Here is a 13726-nt window from a genome sequence, read left to right as displayed (position 1 = left end):
TGTTTGCTCTTGCACTGATAGGTTGGCCTTGCTCTGCTCTCCTGTGTGGAGCAGGAAGGTGACAGATGTGGAAAGAAGGAGATTGCAGTACCTGATATGTATTTGCATGCTCAAAATAAAAATACAATAACATTCACTGAAATGCAGCAGTGTCTCCATCTTTGCTGTGGATCTTACACACTTGCTGGAGGAAAAAGACTCTTAAGTGTGAAAAAGCCATCTGGTGGTGCAAGATGATACTGCAATGATGGTGTGGTCAACATGGCTGACAACCTCATGTGTGTGATGGGTAATAAATTGTGGACAGGCAAATCTCCTCACTAGTCTGTCTGTCTGTTGCCTAGAAGCAAAGGTACATGCAAATAATGGCGCTGCTACTCAGCAAGCAAAAACTGTCCCATGATGTACTCTTCATAACAATTGCAAAATGTCCCAAGAGTTCACCAAGTGCCACCTGAGATCTGACTCTCAGAATAAAAATAATAATAGAATAATAACATTTTATAGAAAATAAAGCAGAAACACAAGAGCCTCACTAGAATGGGGTAACGTGAAAGTAAATTCTAGCCTCTGCCCTGTATTATTTAGAAATGGTTGAACAGCTTTGTTTTTAACACTGAGGTGATAAGACTGGACTGGATAATGCAATTACTGGAAACAGGATCATGTGACGTGTCACAAAGCAGAGTATTGCATTAGGCTAATTTTGCCTTGACATTTTTTCTACGCCTGATGAAAGCCTACCCCCCTTGCCAAACTGAGTTCCACAAATACCTCCACTTCAACTGTTGATATTTAAGGTAACCAGCAGTGTTCGACAGGGGCATAGTGGTCTTCAGACACCTGTGTTTTTACTGTTTTTTTTTTTTTTTACTCATCTAAGACTTGTTTTGACTTAGGTGGCCCAGGTCATTTCCAACTGCCACCAAGTGGAAAGGTGTGAGAAGTGGGTTTTAAAGTGGCTCTCTCCGGGTATAGTTGGCTAATTGCACTCAGTGCGGCCAGGGTGTGGCTACACCGTGTTAAGCAGAAGTAGGCATGTTGACAGGTCTGTCGAAGGGGAAGCAGTCTGGCTCAACAGCAAGTATGTTCATCTCCTGAAAATACTTTTCTTATGTTGTATTTGGAGCCATGGGGTTACAGCTCAAAGTCAGAAATGGAAACAAGGCATTAATCAGATTTTGTACTCCCCTTTAGGGGGCAGTAGTGACACTTTTTTACATTTACATTTATTCACTTGGCAGACGCTTTTATCCAAAGCGACTTACATAGGTTACCGTTCTTTACAATGTTATCCATTTATACAGCTGGATACTGAGGCAACTGTGGGTTAAGTACCTTGCCCAAGGGTACAGCAGCAGTGCCCCAGCGGGAATCGAACTGGCAACCTTTCGGTTACGAGTCCTGCTCTTTAACCACTATGCTACGCTGCCGCTTTTTTTATTCAATACAAGTAGAATTTGGTCCAAAACTTGGAAATATGGTCCACCTCCAATCTTTGTTTCAATGTCACTATGAGGTGGAAATTCCTTAGTCTACAGCTGTACTCTACTTCAGTATCAACTTATACAGATGCACAACTTGTAGTTTATGGCATTCAACACCCAATGACAATCTAAATGATGAGGCAACACATCAAATATTATCAGACAACTACTAAAAAAAAGTGTTACAGGCAGTGGTAGAGCACAGCTCCTGAAATAAAAAATGGTAGTGGGCAACCAGAGAAGTGATTGATGACATTGGGGGTATAAGTAATTGTGATGTAATGTCACGGAAATACTGTTTTATACAAAATAATTTAAATTATTGTCTAGAGGGCTATTCCTGGAATGAAACTGAATAGAAATGATTTATGTTTTACACAGTGTAATGGGGTACCTAATAATGAAAGATGTTACGTCCGATAGGTGTTTAAAAAATACACTTAACCAAGACATGACACACCTTTGGTCTGCACCATATGTTTATGTTCATGAAATATATTTGCTCTGTTATTTCATGTAAATAGTTTCTGATAATCGGGAAACTGCACAGGCCTGTAAAACCTGCTAAAGAATTTTCAGATGAGTATTAAAATACTGTAATCAATCTGTCACTGCGTGGTATGTTTAAAGAGCACAAGTACAGTGATGTTACATAGATTGCTCTGACAGTACAGTATTTCTTTTCCAAATACACCACTAGTTTTGTCCCAGCTGCTCCCTCGAGTTGATTCAAGAAGAAAGAATTAGAATGTTCAAAGATATTCTATCTCAGGAAGCCAGAGTATGCTGAAGAAAGGCTCGATGAGGCAATCTGGGAAAGGCCTTCCAGTATAACGTGCTAGTGTCAAAATAATAGGCTTTTGAGGCGTTGAACGTGATTGCTTGCATGTTCCAGAGGTCATATTAAATATACCTTTTACTAATAACCTCCCGATCCGATCTCAAAGATCGGTATCGGGGCCGATCAAGGCATTTTTGATGGGTATCGGCTTTATTGAGCACGAACCTTAGCCTGACCCTTTGTTTTACGTCAGCTGTCACACAGGTGTCGTAAACGGAGAGCACAATTTGTGGCAGGACGCGGCTAAATGTCTGCAGTGTGGAAATACTTGAAATTGGACAACGAAAGCGGTCCAAAAGCCACTGCAATGCGATCATTTCGCGAGGCGGCAGTAACAGAGCTGCGTTCAATAGGGGAGAGCGGAGCACAACCTAACACATTTTGGTTTTTGCGACATAATTTTCAAAACATTTAACTTGGAATTAGGGTTGCCACCTTTGATTTGCGAAAAACTGAGACACTTGGAGCTTTTTTTTGTTGTTGTTAACAGATGTAGGACTCCCTATTGCTTCTCTTACCTATATTTGTCCTGATGCAGACGCACTCCCTGACGCAGCTGCATTCACTCTGGACTTCTTTGTCTGGTGCTGTCCCTTTCTACATTAAATATTTTTTTTTTTACTTTTAAGTAAACATATACTGTGTAATTATAATCTACTATAAAATCTAATCATATGTTCAAAGGTATAACATGGAAACAAGGAAAACATGATTAGATGTATTATAATAGATTTTAAACAACTATTTAACTTAATGAATTTGGGCAACCTAACACTGACATTTCTCACCTCTTTTTCGCAATTACTTTACCACAATCCGTAGATAAGTAGCTGTGGCCGTGAAACACTCCGTGGTATACACTGCTAAGCTCCGCTATTGCTATCCTGTCTTCCTGTGGTGAACCTTTTTTTTTGTCATAAATGTTAAAATGACTAGATTACTACTACAAAACTCTGGTGCTTCTTTGTTATTGCATGATTTCCAGCGCTGTTTTCCTTCATATTTAACTGAAATTTTGGCTGGACACAAAACACAGGTGGCGGACAACGGGTCCTTACCCATTCAGAAGTTTTCTCTTTTCGACCAGTCTGAGTTGTTCACACAAAGTTCAAATAATAATAATAATAATAATAATAATAATAATAATAATAACAACGTTACCTCTAGCTAGCAACTGAACTCACGGTGGGGTCGTGGATGTGGTTGCGCGCGGCAGACAGACAGCCCGGGCAGTTGCTAGGCGATAAGGTAAGCGTTCGTATTTACCCTACCAATCAAATAAAAGTATAGACATGGCCAATGGTCGCTGTGTTTTACCCGTTTTTACCCGTTTACGGGCACAAGATTGGATGTATAAACATAACCAGGAGGAAAACAGAATAGCAGTCGAAGGAAACCAAATGAGGTTTTATTTGAAACTATGAAATTCTAAATTAGAAGTACATTTCCGCAAAAAAACGGGACAATTCGTGTTCCGGGAAAGATTATTAATTTTCCGGGACAGTCGCTCAAAAAAGGACAATCCCGGCAAAACTCGGACAGGTGGCAACCCTACTCGGAATAATCAACTACGTTCATGTACAATTCCACCGTAAATGACGGGAAGTGCAATATTACAATTTACCCCGTGTGTGGGATTAATTGTAACAGACAGAGGGTTAGTTGTAACACTTGCTAGAAAAGTCTGATAAATTAGTGCGAACAAAGTTAATTCAATATAATCCTATGTTATATGAAACAAATATATTGTCCAACCATACTGCATTATATATTATGTATCTATATAACAGACAGACAGATCAATGGATAGATACACACACACATACACACGTCAAATTATATATGAATACTGACATGAGACAGTGTGTCAAACAATGACAAATTTATTTTTTGTCCACAAGGTAGAACAGCAAATAAAAAATATCACAGGGCAGCAAAATATGGAACATTAATGTTAATTGTTAATGTCAATTTCATTAATACACATATTTAAAACCGAAATACTAACATCTGAAAGATACTAATAAAGCAGAAGAAAATTCATGTTTTCTCTTTTTCCTTTGTGTAAACATATGGAACAAAAAGACAACATTTACCTGTGCACTGGCAACACTGTAAAACTGGCTGACCGATGTTTCTAACAATACAACGAAAATGTCGACACAGTTCTACTCTACATCTTTCAGTTTGTTTACTTGGTTATTTTGTTAAAAAACAACAACAACAACAAAAACAAATGAAAACCAATGCTGCACTAAGTGGAATTGTGATAAGAGCCATATAAAATATTTTTAGTTTGTTTACTTTGTTATTTTGTTTAAATAAACAAACAAATAAATAAATAAATAAATAAATAAACATTACGGAACAGCTTTGATGCAGGCATTTTTTTTTTCTTAATGCATTGCAGAGCTATTCAATTGTCAAGCATATATCATCGGCAGATACTCAATGTTAAATGACTCGGATCGGGATCGGGGGCAAAAAAAAAAAACTTGATCGGGACATCCCTACGCTTTACGTGTAGTGCTGCCAATATCTTGCCAAACACAAATTCTGATGCAAAGTATGCATTATTGTATTAACAATGAAACAACACGGTACAAACTACTCAGGAATATAGTCTGCATACAGACATTCAAGTACTCTCTCATTTTCCGTTCTTTTGTCAAGAGAAGAGATACGCATAGTCCGCTTTCAGTAACAGTGAACACACCTGGCCTGCGTACACCAAGAACTGGGAATCAAATAAATACAAACACGCACTCACCATTTGATAGAGGCTGAAAACGTGTCTACGAGACATAACAGAAATCGATAAACTGCAATGTCTGCATCCTGTCCATACACCACAGCATGCTTTTACTCATTTACTTGCACATCCTTCGATGCTAAGCTTCGCGCCGTCACTGTAGCTAGTTAACTTCGCTAACCAAAGCGCGGTCGTCTGTATTCCTCCTTTGTGTTATGTAAATTGACTGTTTTTGAACTATATCACTAAGGGTAAACATGAGCACTAAAACATGCCTCTTTCCTTGTTGCATGAGTATGACAGTCCACGCTTTCCAGTGTGCGCATGCGCAGTAGGCTGGGCTTTGCTTTGTGTTTACAGCAGCCCGAGTCGCTAGCTAGATGTAGCTAGCGCAATGTTATGACAACCATCTCTGGAATTAAAAAAAAGTACACACGAAGCAGGTAAGACAGTCTATATAGCTTTGCGTATTTCTTCAGTAGGAAAAGTTTCATTATTTGTTGGTGTTTAAATGAACCATTTCGCCAGTTAAAGAGGGATCGCAACATAATGCTGGCTAATGTTACTTAGCTAGCTGGCGAGCTTGGACTGGCCTTCTCCGAGTGAAGGCCGTGCATTTTTGCAAAACTCCCACACCAGCGTCGTGCTAACCAGTCAGCTGCGCTTTCCCAGTGCTGGATGGCAACAGCTAATCTAAAAACGTTTCCTTTGTACAATTTCTACGTGGTGGTAGTGGCTAACACGCTATGTAGCGGTGGGTAGATAGCTAGCATTATATGTTAAGTTGCGGACACCGCTAGCATGTTCTTAGATAGCCAGAGCGAGCTAGCTGGCTATCTAGCGGTTTACGATCGATGTACCGTCTATCTTTTCATTCCAGTTCAGGGGCTTTAAAAGCGTTCGTGGCAGCTACCTCAAGCTGTAGCTGACTAGCTTACAGTGCATCGCTAGCGAAATACTTTGATGGATGCGTGTGAAAATGGCAGGTTGCACAAGCAAATACATGCAGCCAACTGGCTAACAGTTGAGTTGTATGATTTTGGTGGTATGTTCCGCTACCACTAACTCGCATTTTTGAATTGCAAACACTTCGTCGTGGATAGTCTGGTGTGAATGTAGGTTAGGTAGTTAAACTCGGCTAGCCAATTATTCAACAACATGTCGAGCGAATAATCAGCGCAGTTGGTCAAAAGAACGACGGAAACTCAATAAAGAGGCTTGCAGCTCGCTTGCTGTGTGAATTTGATAAATTGCTGGCTAACTGACCATATCAGTTTGGCTCAGAAATAGTTAGCGATTACTAGCTCCTCGGGGCCAAGTAATGAAAATGGGTATCTTCGCTAGCTACACGGTTATGGATCACTGAAGCTAGTTATTAACAGCTGCTGATGGCAATTGCAGTTTCGTGCCAGTCTCTCCCCTTGCAACAGCCAGTTGTTTTCCAAAGTAGTTATTTAGTTGTTTTGTTAAATAGATTATAATGTTGGTTTTTAAATATGTTAATGATGTACAGGTATGCATGACGAAAGACTCCGATTTAAAGTGCCTACCCTGCCAGTATTTTTTGGCACATAGCTGTCGACTGGTTGGTAATGACGTCATAAGGCATCCACTTGGGCTTGTGGTTAGCCTAGGTCAGTGTTTCTCAGTCTTACTCCTGGAGACCCACTTTCCTGCATATCTTCTATCTAGCCTTGCTGCTTGATTAAATCAGGTGTGCTCAGCTAATCAAAAGTGCCACTGATGAGTTCAGCCAGGTGGGTAGAGCAAGGATAGATAGATGATATGCAGGCCAGTGGGCCTCCAGGAGTTGGATTGATAAACACTGGCCTAGGTGCTTAGACCTCTTCACCCTTCATTGCCTGGGTGCTCATGGGTCCCTCATGCATGAACAATGTCAAACCACAGATAACTGTATATGATCATAATTGTAGGTCAATTCTGTGATCCTAATGGACACGCTTGTACATATATTTTGTACAAATTGTGTTTGACAAAATGGTCAGACATTTTTAATGGGTTACAAGCGGAACCCTGCATTTATTCTAATGACTTGGAAAAAAAACAGGAAACTGAGAATGTACTGAAAAAATCCACACAAAGCAGAAACATGAGAAAGATCAGACAAGATCGTGTCAATCTGGCCTCACAGAGGTTACTTTCTGTTGTGCTAGTGACAGATTACTTGATGGAGGGCTTGAAGGAAAATTAAGTGATTGAGTGCTCCAGTCTGAATGCTCAAAATAACCAGTGTCACAACCTTTGAAGCCCTTTTAGTAGGCCAAAATTGCTGAAGAGCTAAAATAAACCATGAAGAGGTAAAAAAAAAAGCCTAAGAGTGGAGTCATAGTTGCCATTGTTTCACTTACCTGCAAAACAGCAATGGCCACAACAGTTGTAATGGCTGTCAGGCCAGTAAGTCACACCCTGCTCTTACTGAACTATGCACAAATGTTTACATTAAAGCATAGCTGGAGAAAGTGTTCCTTCTGTATCTGAGATCAGACCGAGAGTCAGAATGTCAGTGGTATGTGCATGTGTCTATGCGTGTGTGTGTGTGTGTGTGTGTGTGTGTGTGTGTGTGTGTGTGTGTGCGTGTGTATGTGTGTGGGGGGATCAAGACCCTAGTGTCACTCTGACCCTTTAGTCTGGACTCTGAGCACGTGACTCTGGTGCCCGCCTTGAGACGTGTTGGCGTGTTGCTTTCACTTCACTGTCAGGAAGAACAGATGTTGCAGCTGAACCTAGCAATACCTATTGTTTGCTGGTCATTCATTTCAGAGAGAGAGAAAGAGTGCACAATTTGGCACCCACAACCTGTGTTATCGGCTCCTTTCGGGAAGAGGTAGGGCATCTGGCCTACTGACCTGGCAAGGGTGTATACCTCGGCACACTTGCCAGACTCAGCGCACTCTCATAGGCATGAGATGTGCTATCTCCCTCCCTGTGCTGCACTGGGCTACATTATATAAGCCTTTTTTGCTAGGCCCCCCCTCACCCACCAAGCAGAAACACTCTCAGAACACACTCTGTCATGCTGAAAGTTCAAGTCCACAGTTGTCGCTTCCTGTTTGTGTTGTATCATGGATCATGGAAAGTGCATGTGTGGATAGACTGTGAGGCCACCTTGCTTTGTAAGCCCTGCAGAGCACTCGGATCAGAGTGGGACTGTTATCACACCATCTGAAATAGATGCGCAGCTGCACTGTCATTCTGTGGTCCCTTTCTTCCTCTGCTCGCTCGTGACTCATTGCTCCTGAGCTGAGCCATCTCATAGTTCTGAAATCACTGTTCAGATGTGGAATGGATGTGTGTCAAGAAGACGGGCAGGTACTTTCCCTTCTGGGAGCTAGGAGCTCAGGCCAGTCAGTTGAGCTGAGGTACTGTTTGTGCGTGCCGCGAGGGGTCCTTCTTAGTGCCAAGACAGAACAGACCTGGGTAACAATCACAGCACCTTCGCTTAGATTCACCAGATTAAAGATGCAGTCAACAGCAAGACACCAGGCTTTCTGGAAAAATCAAGTAGTAGAAAACATGTGCCAGAGAATGGCTAGCTAAGACTGCTTTTCTTCTCCTGTGTTAATTCCTTTGGGCCAAGCACAGTGTGCGTTTGGTGAGTCTCACCCAGGCAGTTGATGGTCATGTGATCCACTGTTTCTGGTGGAATGTGAAGTCACGTTGTGTGCTGTTGGCTGGACGTGTGGCTTAAAATACTGGGGAAACCACACGGCAAAGAATGGGGATACTGTCGTAGTGGCACGCAGCTGGCTACCAGTTAAGAAAAGAGGAGGAGTCTTCTCCAGCATTTACCCCCCACCTCCTTCCATCCCCCTCCTCCACCAGCACTCACACACACACAAAGAGTTTTCCAGAAGGAGTGAGGGAGGCATGAGCTTTTATTTATTTTGCTCTCCATTGTCTGGTCCTCTCCATTCTTCTGTTAGCCGTGGTGGCCTGGGGCGGAGAGAGGGAGGCCTGACAAGGAAGGCATTGAGAGACAGGGAGCTGGGAAAGAGAATAAAGTAGTGTCTGTGTAAGGCTGCATGAAACAGCGTTGTGCACGCATGTGCGTGTGTGCATGTGCATTTGTGCACATGTGCTTGCGCGTGTGTGTGTGCATGTGTGTGTATGAGGCTCTTAACAGCCTGACATTTCCAGCAGATGAGGCGTCTTCACTGAGCTAATTGTACTTGTATTGCCCTGTCTGCGACATTAATACTCACCCAGGAATTGCAGTGGTTGTCCTCTGTTTACATGGTGGTGTTCTGGTCTGATGGTGTGACACAGCCCATCATGCCTTGAAAGGCTGAAACTAACGTGCTGATCAGAGATGGGCTGTCGCACATTGTGAACACTGTGGTGCAGTGAGTGGTAAGAAAAGAATGTGACCAGAGGTTAATCCTGTTCTCTTACCCTTGACAAATCTCCTTGGTCTCAGTAGCTGTTTTCATCCCACTTCAAACCCTAAAACACCTCAGACAAGAGCTGTTGAAGAGCGATTTTACTCAACTTGAAGGTCACTTGCTAGGATTTCTAACTTTGCCTGACAAAGTGGGTAACAACTCACAGCGATTGATTAATGAGGAAAGATGTGTAAAGGGGGGTATGTAAGTGGCTTAGTGAATCTGCATGCCCTACAATTGCATGCGTCCTCTTCTTTTTTTGATTTATATTGACATTTGACACCTGTGTGGGCAAATAGATGCAACCCAATCAGACCTCTGATACAGCATCTAAAATACTGATACTAGTGGAGCCAAGAGGAAGTAATTGTTTTGAAGCTAATGGAGCTTTATGGAGGATTAAACTTGGCAAAATATCTGCAGTTAAACATTGAACATGAAATGAATTCAAGAAATTAAACCATTTTTATATGATGGTGACATCTGTGTATTTTTGTCTACGTACAGTATATTCACCTTTGTTTCTTGATATGTATTTTATCCTAACAGGTTTAATCTTTCATACTGATTTAGGACACAGTGCTGTATCCATGGTAGACAACAAGAAAATTACACTTAAAACATCTGCATATTATACACCCCTATAAACATTGTCTACCTTGCATCTGGTAAATTGAAAGAATGTAACTCCTGCACATGAATGAATTTGTGTCATAATTTGGAGTGTATCAAAATGCCCAATGTGTGCATTTTACCCCAATATTATGGTTTTTTATTTTATGTATGGATTGTAGGCAGGTATTTATCCTAGATATGGCAAATATTTGGTGATCAGTAGACTGCTTTTACACACATTTGCCTTTTCAAGCTCCTTATTGCATTGTTGGACTCTCAGGGCACTAACACGTGGCATCAAGCAGATATAAAAATGTATGGCAGTGCATTTAGCAAGGATAAACCATATAGTGACTGGAGAAAGTTAAAGTAGTATGTAAATTCGGTCATGATGGTGTTAACATTCAGTGATATGTTATAGGTAATCCCCCATTTTTGCATTTCTTGGCTGTGGAGGGACAGTCACTTTTGCACACTTTGCTCATTCAAAGTTTGCCTGTTGTTCTTGCAGCAGTAGCTGTGAAGTCATTTGGCAGGTGGAAGGCCACAGGGTGAATATTGACGCATGTGTTCCTAGCAGTACAGCTTCGGGTATTCTGGACAGACACCAATTGTATGGCATTTCCTGCTAGAATTGCCTGCATTTATATTCTTGGCAGGTTTGCATATCCAGGGTGACTCAAGTTGGGTGTTGCTTTATGTGTTACCAGTGTGTTTACCTGGATATTTACTGATGCACTTTAGAGAAGGACTAGAGCAGGGGTCTCCAACCTTTTTTCATCGGAGAACTACTTTGAAAAAATGAAAGTGGCCGAGAGCTACTCATGTCTTATATTACTCACACTTATTCACATAACGTATCAAAACACTCACATTAACCAGCTGAATTAAGTTACTTTTTGTATATACATGTATTAAATGTCAATATCCAAAGCTCACATTTTGGATCAAAACCATCTTAAATTCACATCAATAGCATGTCAAATGTATGTTCTGTATCCATATGTTTCAAATTTCAATATGTCAAGCTCACTGTAGCGAAGGGTGAGAGCGGTCACCCTACCCGGCCTCGAACCCGAGTCTACGGGATACCAAACTGCAGCTTTCACCGTGACGCCAAAGAGCCAGGCTGGTTGGTATGGCAGTCAGAGCGCACACTCAACCGTAGTGACAGCACTCTGTCACACTCACATATCAAAACATCTTAAATTCACATCAAAGTCATAGAAAACATAGAAAACATTAATGTATGCTTAATGTAAGATAACGTCCATACTCATAGAATTTCGGTTTTGATTTATTGACAGGTGGAAGTATTTATGACAAGACATGTCCGAGAGAAATTTGGTGATCATTGGATGCTATTTTGAAACATTAAGCCACGTTAAGCCTTTTCCTTATAATGGGTGTCAATAGAGAGGAAAACGCTTAATGTAAGATAACGTCCATACTTGTAGGATTTCCGTTTTGATTTTTTAACAGGTGAAAGTGTTTATGACAAGACATGTCCGAGAGAAATTTGGTGATCATTGATCGCTGTTTTGGGACATTAAGCCACGTTAAGCCTTTTCACGTTAAGAGCTTTAGAATGTCCCTGAAGTGGCGCTGAATGTTGCTTTCTTTTACCGACTGAAACGCTGGTACCGCAGATGAGGCACACACACTTGTCCTTCACATTCATGGAAAAAAAAAACTTGTGTTCCCATTCCTCATGGAAATAGCATGTCTTTTTTTTGGCCTAGCCACTTTCTTTGTTCATCATAAATCTGGCTATTTTATAAGCTAAACTGGCTTGCTAACACTACTGAACTCCTTGCTTTAGCTCAGTAGCTACCTCAGTAGCTAGCCTACAGGGTGACTGATGTGACGACGTGTTGGCAAACTTGACAGTAGCCTAACTTATTTGATTGACAGCTGATATCATTTTGTGTTGGAGGGGTGTGGGACATCTTTGTATTTGATTGGATTGAAATGGGAAGAGGTTTGCAGGGTGCATTTATTTGTTGTCGGATTCTTTTGTACACTAGGGTCCAAAATTATTGGGACATCTGGGCATTTTGTGGTTAAGTGTGGATGTGTCCATGTAGCTATTAGTTTTATCACTCAAACCGTGGCGAAAACAGTTACATGTTTTGGCAACTATTAACATTTTCAAAACATCTCTTTATGTGGTTGGCACATGATTGCCTGATGAATACCCTTATTTCCAACGTTTTAATAATATGTATGACATTAATTCTGCCAAAAAAACTGACAATTCCATGACATTAACTTCATTTTAAAAGTTATCTAAATGCTTATTGAGTGCAGACAAGTGAACAAAAATGACCATCACTTCAATTAGGCCTGATTGAATGTTGCCCTGCCCCCTAATTGAACACTCATACTGAAGCCTATATAAACCTAACAAGGCTGGAACATGGTCACAGAAGATGAAGCTGAAATTGACATTGACATAAATATGACTTTCCCAATGTCTGATGGACCCCAGTGTACATAATCTTTGAACCTTTTGGCGAGCTACTCACATCCAGGCAGCGAGCTACTGGTAGCTTGTGAGCGACGTGTTGGCGACCCCTGGACTAGAGAGTGCAACAGGGGATTTGAAGTTGGGATTTGAACATGCAACCCTTAATACACAAGTCAGGGTCTGTCACCACTGCTCTGTGCTGATGTCAACTGTGTGTGGATTTTCATCACCTGATCACAGCGAACAGCAGGATTCTCTGAACATTCCCGCCCCTACCTGCTGTGCCTGCGTGAGTCCGCTTCTCTCCATGCTGTCTTTGCTCAGGCAGCAGCCTTGCTCTGAGTGCTGTTTTTGCTTTGTGTGATTCTCCTCACAACCCATTTGTACCAGCAGCGATTTTATGGGCCAATTGCAGGTGCTTGGCTAACTACACTGATGCTTCAGGAAATTCACCTCTCATGTAAGTATGGTGAAAATGTAACAACGCAGGCATGTACATAAAGATATCAAACAAAAAGAATCAAGGAAACATTACAGAGTGTGAAGTCTTTAGTTAAGCTTCAGGCTGTGTATTGTCAAAGTTAATAAATGCATAATAAATGTAGTACGCATCCAACAAACTGCTGGGTATGGTATAAAATACTATAAAATAAAGGTGAATACCCCCTCACTGGTAAATTGATCTGACTATAAAGTTTCATTGAAAAGTCTAGACTTGAGGGAAATCTCATGAAGACATGGGTAGTCATTAGGTGGCTTCTTTTAACTTTGTGGGGGCACAGTAATGGTGTGCAGGCTTTTGTCTCTTGATTATCTGTAGCTCATTATTTCATAATCAGTGTTGCATCAGTGAGTGAATTTGTGTGCCCTGAGATGATGTGTTGGAGTTCAATTTTTCCTTTTCCTTTGCAGAGCTAGAACCAGACTGGCTTGCAAATGTGGTTCTCTGTCATTTTTTTAAGCCTTGTGTCCATGGCACAATGATGTCATGTTGTGTCGTCATCATTTTCTGCTTGACCTCATTGTGTCATGTGACTTGAGTAACAGACTGTAGCTGCTCTTATGTTTGCTAATAGAGCAATGTTCATTCATTGAATCACCCGGCTCTAGAAAATAGGGCATGACAAAAAAATTCAGCAATGTCCAGAGCAGAGATAA

The 13726-nt window shown here is 41.2% G+C and overlaps 1 protein-coding gene across 3 annotated transcripts in view; it reads left to right on the top strand.

The window, feature by feature from the left end:
• The first annotated feature begins 5426 nt into the window (after window positions 1-5426).
• Window positions 5427-13726, top strand: part of LOC118777469 (rab GTPase-activating protein 1) — a 111342-nt gene continuing 103042 nt past the window's right edge. For all 3 annotated transcript variants that reach the window (XM_036528405.1, XM_036528404.1, XM_036528403.1), the window contains exon 1: window positions 5427-5523. The gene's annotated coding sequence lies outside the window, so the exon portion shown is untranslated. The remainder of the gene's footprint in view (window positions 5524-13726) is intronic.

This window comes from Megalops cyprinoides, chromosome 5, assembly GCF_013368585.1.
Source record: "Megalops cyprinoides isolate fMegCyp1 chromosome 5, fMegCyp1.pri, whole genome shotgun sequence".
Lineage (NCBI taxonomy): Eukaryota > Metazoa > Chordata > Actinopteri > Elopiformes > Megalopidae > Megalops > Megalops cyprinoides.
Note: the sequence above shows the minus strand (reverse complement) of the source record. Positions and strands in the feature narration are given on the sequence as shown.